Here is a 7,765-nt window from a genome sequence, read left to right as displayed (position 1 = left end):
AAATTTTCAGCAAATACAGACCTCCACGTGGAAATTTTTCTCACGAACCGTTAGATATAGGAAAATTATGAGTATGGCAGAAGAACGAGCGGCCAATTTTATGTAGGAAATGTTCATTCGCTTGACTCTCAGACCAAAATTGACGTCAATATAGCCGATTAACGAAATTTGATAAAAATCCAATAATCTACAGTTTTTTCGATTTTCCGGCCAAACGGTGCATAATTTCTAGCAACGTGTATAGATTTTTTTAATCAGCAGCCCACCCTTAATTGAAATAATTAAAATTAAAAAAAATATATACACTTTTAATTTTCACGAAATTTTCAGCAAATACAGACATCCAAGTGGAAATTTTTCTCACGAACCGTTAGATGTAGGAAAGTTCCGAGTATGGCAGAAGAACGAGCGGCCAATTTTATGTAGAAAATGTTCATTCGCTTGACTCTCGGACCAAAATTGACGCCAATATAGCCGATTAACCAAATTCGATAAAAATCCAAGGGTACCCCCTTGGAACATTTTTTTCAAATTTTCCAAAAAAAAAAATTTTGTTTATTGTTTCGGTACATGCACTTGGTCCAGCTTATTGCAAGCATGTGATTTTTTCTGTTCGCTTAACCCCAGTTTGTCAAAAAAATATAAAAATCCAATTAAAAAATCTACAGTTTTTTCCATTTTCCGGCATAACGATGCATAATTTTTAGCCACATGTGTAGATTTTTTTAATCAGCAGGCCACCCTTAATCGAAATAATTCAAATTTTAAACGAAATATACACTTTTAATTTTCACGAAATTTTCAGCAAATACAGACATCCAAGTGGAAATTTTTCTCACGAACCGTTAGATGTAGGAAAATTTCGAGTATGGCAGAAGAACGAGCGGCCAATTCTATGTAGGAAATGTTCATTCGGTTGACTCTCAGACCAAAATTGACGTCAATATAGCCGATTAACGAAATTTGATAAAAATCCAATAATCTACAGTTTTTTCGATTTTCCGGCCAAACGGTGCATAATTTCTGGCAACGTGTTTGGATTTTTTTAATCAGCAGGCCACCCTTAATCGAAATAATTAAAATTCTAAACTAAATATACACTTTTAATTTTCACGAAATTTTCAGCAAATACAGACATCCAAGTGGAAATTTTTCTCACGAACCGTTAGATGTAGGAAAATTCTGAGTATGGCAGAAGAACGAGATGCCAATTTTATGTAGAAAATGTTCATTCGCTTGACTCTCGGAGCAAAATTGACGCCAACATAGCCGATTAACGAAATTTGATAAAAATCCAATAATCTACAGTTTTTTCGATTTTCCGGCCAAACGGTGCATAATTTCTGGCAACGTGTTCAGATTTTTTTAATGAGCCGGCCACCCTTAATCGAAATAATTAAAATTCTAAACTAAATATACACTTTTAATTTTCACGAAATTTTCAGCAAATACAGACATCCAAGTGGAAATTTTTCTCACGAGCCGTTGGATGTAGGAAAATTCCGAGTATGGCAGAAGAACGAGCGGCCAATTTTATGTAGGAAACGTTCATTCGCTTGACTCTCAGACCAAAATTGACGTCAATATAGCCGATTAACGAAATTTGATAAAAATCCCATAATCTACAGTTTATTCGATTTTTCGGCCAAACGGTGCATAATTTCTGGCAACGTGTTTGGATTTTTTTAATCAGCAGGCCACATTTAATCAAAATAATTAAAATTCTAAACTAAATATACACTTTTAATTTTCACGAAATTTTCAGCAAATACAGACATCCAAGTGGAAATTTTTCTCACGAACCGTTGGATGTAGGAAAATTCCGAGTATGGCAGAAGAACGAGCGGCCAATTTTATGTAGGAAATGTTCATTCGCTTGACTCTCAGACCAAAATTGACGTCAATATACGCGATTAACCAAATTCGATAAAAATCCAAGGGTACCCCCTTGGAACATTTTTTTCAAATTTTCCAAAAAAAAAAATTTGTTTATTGTTTCGGTACATGCACTTGGTCCAGCTTATTGCAAGCATGTGATTTTTTCTGTTCGCTTAACCCCAGTTTGTCGGAAAAATGGAAAAATCGAATTAAAAAATCTACAGTTTTTTTCATTTTCCGGCAAAACGGTGCATAATTTCTGGCAACGTGTTTAGATTTTTCTAGTCAGCAGGCCACCCTTAATCGAAATAATTAAAATTAAAAAAAAAATACACTTTTAATTTTCACGAAATTTTCAGCAAATACAGACATCCACGTGGAAATTTTCCTCACGAACCGTTAGATGTAGGAAAATTCCGAGTATGGCAGAAGAACGAGCGGCCAATTTTATGTAGGAAATGTTCATTTGCTTGACACTCAGACCAAAATTGACGTCAATATAGCCGATTAACGAAATTTGATAAAAATCCAATAATTTACAGTTTTTTCGATTTTCCGGCCAAACGGTGCATAATTTCCGGCAACGTGTTTAGATTTTTTTAATCAGCAGGCCACCCTTAATCGAAATAATTGAAATTTAAAAACATATATACACTTTTAATTTTCACGAAATTTTCAGCAAATACAGACATCCAAGTGTATATTTTTCTCACGAACCGTTAGATGTAGGAAAATTCTGAGCATAGCAGAAGAACTAGCAGCCAATTTTATGTAGGAACTGTGTATTCGCTTGACTCTCGGACCAAAATTGACGCTAATATAGCCGATTAACCAAATTCGATAAAAATCCAAGGGTACCCCCTTGGAACATTTTTTTCAAATTTTCCAAAAAAAAAAATTTTGTTTATTGTTTCGGTACATGCACTTGGTCCAGCTTATTGCAAGCATGTGATTTTTTCTGTTCGCTTAACCCCAGTTTGTCGAAAAAATAGAAAAATCGAATTAAAAAATCTACAGTTTTTTCCATTTTCCGGCAAAACGGTGCATAATTTCTGGCAACGTGTTTGAATTTTTTTAATCAGCAGGCCACCCTTAATCGAAATAATTAAAATTAAAAAAAAATATACACTTTTAATTTTCACGAAATTTTCAGCAAATACAGACATTCAAGTGGAAATTTTTCTCACGAACCGTTAGATGTAGGAAAATTCTGAGTATGGCAGAAGAACGAGCGGCCAATTTTATGTAGAAAATGTTCATTCGCTTGACTCTCGGACCAAAATTGACGCCAATATAGGCGATTAACCAAATTCGATAAAATTCCAAGGGTACCCCCTTGGAACATTTTTTTCAAATTTTCCAAAAAAAAAATTTTGTTTATTGTTTCGGTACATGCACTTGGTCCAGCTTATTGCAAGCATGTGATTTCTTCTGTTCGCTTAACCCCAGTTTGTCGGAAAAATAGAAAAATCGAATTAAAAAATCTACAGTTTTTTCCATTTTCCGGCAAAACGGTGCATAATTTCTGGCAACGTGTTTAAATTTTTTTAATCAGCAGGCCATTCTTAATCCAAATAATTAAAATTAAAAAAAAAATACCCTTTTAATTTTCACGAAATTTTCAGCAAATACAGACATCCACGTGGAAATTTTTCTCACGAACCGTTAGATGTAGGAAAATTCCGAGTATGGCAGAAAAACGAGCGGCCAATTTTATGTGGGAAATGTTCATTTGCTTGACACTCAGGCCAAAATTGACGTCAATATAGCCGATTAACGAAATTTGATAAAAATCCAATAATTTACAGTTTTTTCGATTTTCCGGCCAAACGGTGCATAATTTCCGGCAACGTGTTTAGATTTTTTTAATCAGCAGGCCACCCTTAATCGAAATCATTAAAATTAAAAAAAAAATACACTTTTAATTTTCACGAAATTTTCAGCAAATACAGACATCCACGTGGAAATTTTTCTCACGAACCGTTAGATGTAGGAACATTCCGAGTATGGCAGAAGAACGAGCGGCCAATTTTATGTAGGAAATGTTCATTCGCTTGACTCTCAGACCAAAATTGACGTCAATATAGCCGATTAACGAAATTTGATAAAAATCCAATAATCTACAGTTTTTTCGATTTTCCGGCCAAACGGTGCATAATTTCTGTCAACGTGTTTGAATTTTTTTAATCAGCAGGCCACCCTTAATAAAAATAATTAAAATTCTAAACTAAATATACACTTTTAATTTTCACGAAATTTTCAGCAAATACAGACATCCAAGTGGAAATTTTTCTCACGAACCGTTAGATGTAGGAAAATTCTGAGTATGGCAGAAGAACGAGCTGCCAATTTTATGTAGAAAATGTTCATTCGCTTGACTCTCGGAGCAAAATTGACGCCAACATAGCCGATTAACGAAATTTGATAAAAATCCAATAATCTACAGTTTTTTCGATTTTCCGGCCAAACGGTGCATAATTTCTGGCAACGTGTTCAGATTTTTTTAATCAGCAGGCCACCCTTAATCGAAATAATTAAAATTCTAAACTAAATGTACACTTTTAATTTTCACGAAATTTTCAGCAAATACAGACATCCAAGTGGAAATTTTTCTCACGAACCGTTGGATGTAGGAAAATTCCGAGTATGGCAGAAGAACGAGCGGCCAATTTTATGTAGGAAACGTTCATTCGCTTGACTCTCAGACCAAAATTGACGTCAATATAGCCGATTAACGAAATTTGATAAAAATCCCATAATCTACAGTTTTTTCGATTTTTCGGCCAAACGGTGCATAATTTCTGGCAACGTGTTTGAATTTTTTTAATCAGCAGGCCACCCTTAATAAAAATAATTAAAATTCTAAACTAAATATACACTTTTAATTTTCACGAAATTTTCAGCAAATACAGACATCCAAGTGGAAATTTTTCTCACGAACCGTTAGATGTAGGAAAATTCTGAGTATGGCAGAAGAACGAGCTGCCAATTTTATGTAGAAAATGTTCATTCGCTTGACTCTCGGAGCAAAATTGACGCCAACATAGCCGATTAACGAAATTTAATAAAAATCCAATAATCTACAGTTTTTTCGATTTTCCGGCCAAACGGTGCATAATTTCTGGCAACGTGTTCAGATTTTTTTAATCAGCAGGCCACCCTTAATCGAAATAATTAAAATTCTAAACTAAATGTACACTTTTAATTTTCACGAAATTTTCAGCAAATACAGACATCCAAGTGGAAATTTTTCTCACGAACCGTTGGATGTAGGAAAATTCCGAGTATGGCAGAAGAACGAGCGGCCAATTTTATGTAGGAAACGTTCATTCGCTTGACTCTCAGACCAAAATTGACGTCAATATAGCCGATTAACGAAATTTGATAAAAATCCCATAATCTACAGTTTTTTCGATTTTTCGGCCAAACGGTGCATAATTTCTGGCAACGTGTTTGGATTTTTTTAATCAGCAGGCCACCCTTAATCGAAATAATTAAAATTCTAAACTAAATGTACACTTTTAATTTTCACGAAATTTTCAGCAAATACAGACATACAAGTGGAAATTTTTCTCACGAACCGTTGGATGTAGGAAAATTCCGAGTATGGCAGAAGAACGAGCGGCCAATTTTATGTAGGAAACGTTCATTCGCTTGACTCTCAGACCAAAATTGACGTCAATATAGGCGATTAACCAAATTCGATAAAAATCCAAGGGTACCCCCTTGGAACATTTTTTTCAAATTTTCCAAAAAAAAAAATTTGTTTATTGTTTCGGTACATGCACTTGGTCCAGCTTATTGCAAGCATGTGATTTTTTCTGTTCGCGTAACCCCAGTTTGTCGGAAAAATAGAAAAATCGAATTAAAAAATCTACAGTTTTTTCCATTTTCCGGCAAAACGGTGCATAATTTCTGGCAACGTGTTTAGATTTTTCTAGTCAGCAGGCCACCCTTAATCGAAATAATTAAAATTAAAAAAAAAATACACTTTTAATTTTCACGAACTTTTCAGCAAATACAGACATCCACGTGGAAATTTTCCTCACGAACCGTTAGATGTAGGAAAATTCTGAGTATGGCAGAAGAACGAGCTGCCAATTTTATGTAAAAAATGTTCATTCGCTTGACTCTCGGAGCAAAATTGACGCCAACATAGCCGATTAACGAAATTTGCTAAAAATCCAATAATCTACAGTTTTTTCGATTTTCCGGCCAAACGGTGCATAATTTCTGGCAACGTGTTCAGATTTTTTTAATCAGCAGGCCACCCTTAATCGAAATAATTAAAATTCTAAACTAAATGTACACTTTTAATTTTCACGAAATTTTCAGCAAATACAGACATCCAAGTGGAAATTTTTCTCACGAACCATTGGATGTAGGAAAATTCCGAGTATGGCAGAAGAACGAGCGGCCAATTTTATGTAGGAAACGTTCATTCGCTTGACTCTCAGACCAAAATTGACGTCAATATAGCCGATTAACGAAATTTGATAAAAATCCCATAATCTACAGTTTTTTCGATTTTTCGGCCAAACGGTGCATAATTTCTGGCAACGTGTTTGGATTTTTTTAATCAGCAGGCCACCCTTAATCGAAATAATTAAAATTCTAAACTAAATATACACTTTTAATTTTCACGAAATTTTCAGCAAATACAGACATCCAAGTGGAAATTTTTCTCACGAACCGTTGGATGTAGGAAAATTCCGAGTATGGCAGAAGAACGAGCGGCCAATTTTATGTAGGAAATGTTCATTCGCTTGACTCTCAGACCAAAATTGACGTCAATATAGGCGATTAACCAAATTCGATAAAAATCCAAGGGTACCCCCTTGGAACATTTTTTTCAAATTTTCCAAAAAAAAAAAAATTTGTTTATTGTTTCGGTACATGCACTTGGTCCAGCTTATTGCAAGCATGTGATTTTTTCTGTTCGCTTAACCCCAGTTTGTCGGAAAAATAGAAAAATCGAATTAAAAAATCTACAGTTTTTTCCATTTTCCGGCAAAACGATGCATAATTTCTGGCAACGTGTTTAGATTTTTCTAGTCAGCAGGCCACCCTTAATCGAAATAATTAAAATTAAAAAAAAAATACACTTTTAATTTTCACGATATTTTCAGCAAATACAGACATCCACGTGGAAATTTTCCTCACGAACCGTTAGATGTAGGAAAATTCCGAGTATGGCAGAAGAACGAGCGGCCAATTTTATGTAGAAAATATTCATTCGCTTGACTCTCGGACCAAAATTGACGCCAATATAGCCGATTAACGAAATTTGATAAAAATCCAATAATCTACAGTTTTTTCGATTTTCCGGCCAAAGGGTGCATAATTTCTGGCAACGTGTTTAGATTTTTTTAATCAGCAGCCCACCCTTAATCGAAATAATTAAAATTAAAAAAAAAATACACTTTTAATTTTCACGAACTTTTCAGCAAATACAGACATCCACGTGGAAATTTTCCTCACGAACCGTTAGATGTAGGAAAATTCTGAGTATGGCAGAAGAACGAGCTGCCAATTTTATGTAAAAAATGTTCATTCGCTTGACTCTCGGAGCAAAATTGACGCCAACATAGCCGATTAACGAAATTTGCTAAAAATCCAATAATCTACAGTTTTTTCGATTTTCCGGCCAAACGGTGCATAATTTCTGGCAACGTGTTCAGATTTTTTTAATCAGCAGGCCACCCTTAATCGAAATAATTAAAATTCTAAACTAAATGTACACTTTTAATTTTCACGAAATTTTCAGCAAATACAGACATCCAAGTGGAAATTTTTCTCACGAACCATTGGATGTAGGAAAATTCCGAGTATGGCAGAAGAACGAGCGGCCAATTTTATGTAGGAAACGTTCATTCGCTTGACTCTC

This window comes from Diabrotica undecimpunctata, chromosome 1 (assembly GCF_040954645.1).
Source record: "Diabrotica undecimpunctata isolate CICGRU chromosome 1, icDiaUnde3, whole genome shotgun sequence".
Classification (NCBI taxonomy): Eukaryota; Metazoa; Arthropoda; class Insecta; order Coleoptera; family Chrysomelidae; genus Diabrotica; species Diabrotica undecimpunctata.
Note: the sequence above shows the minus strand (reverse complement) of the source record.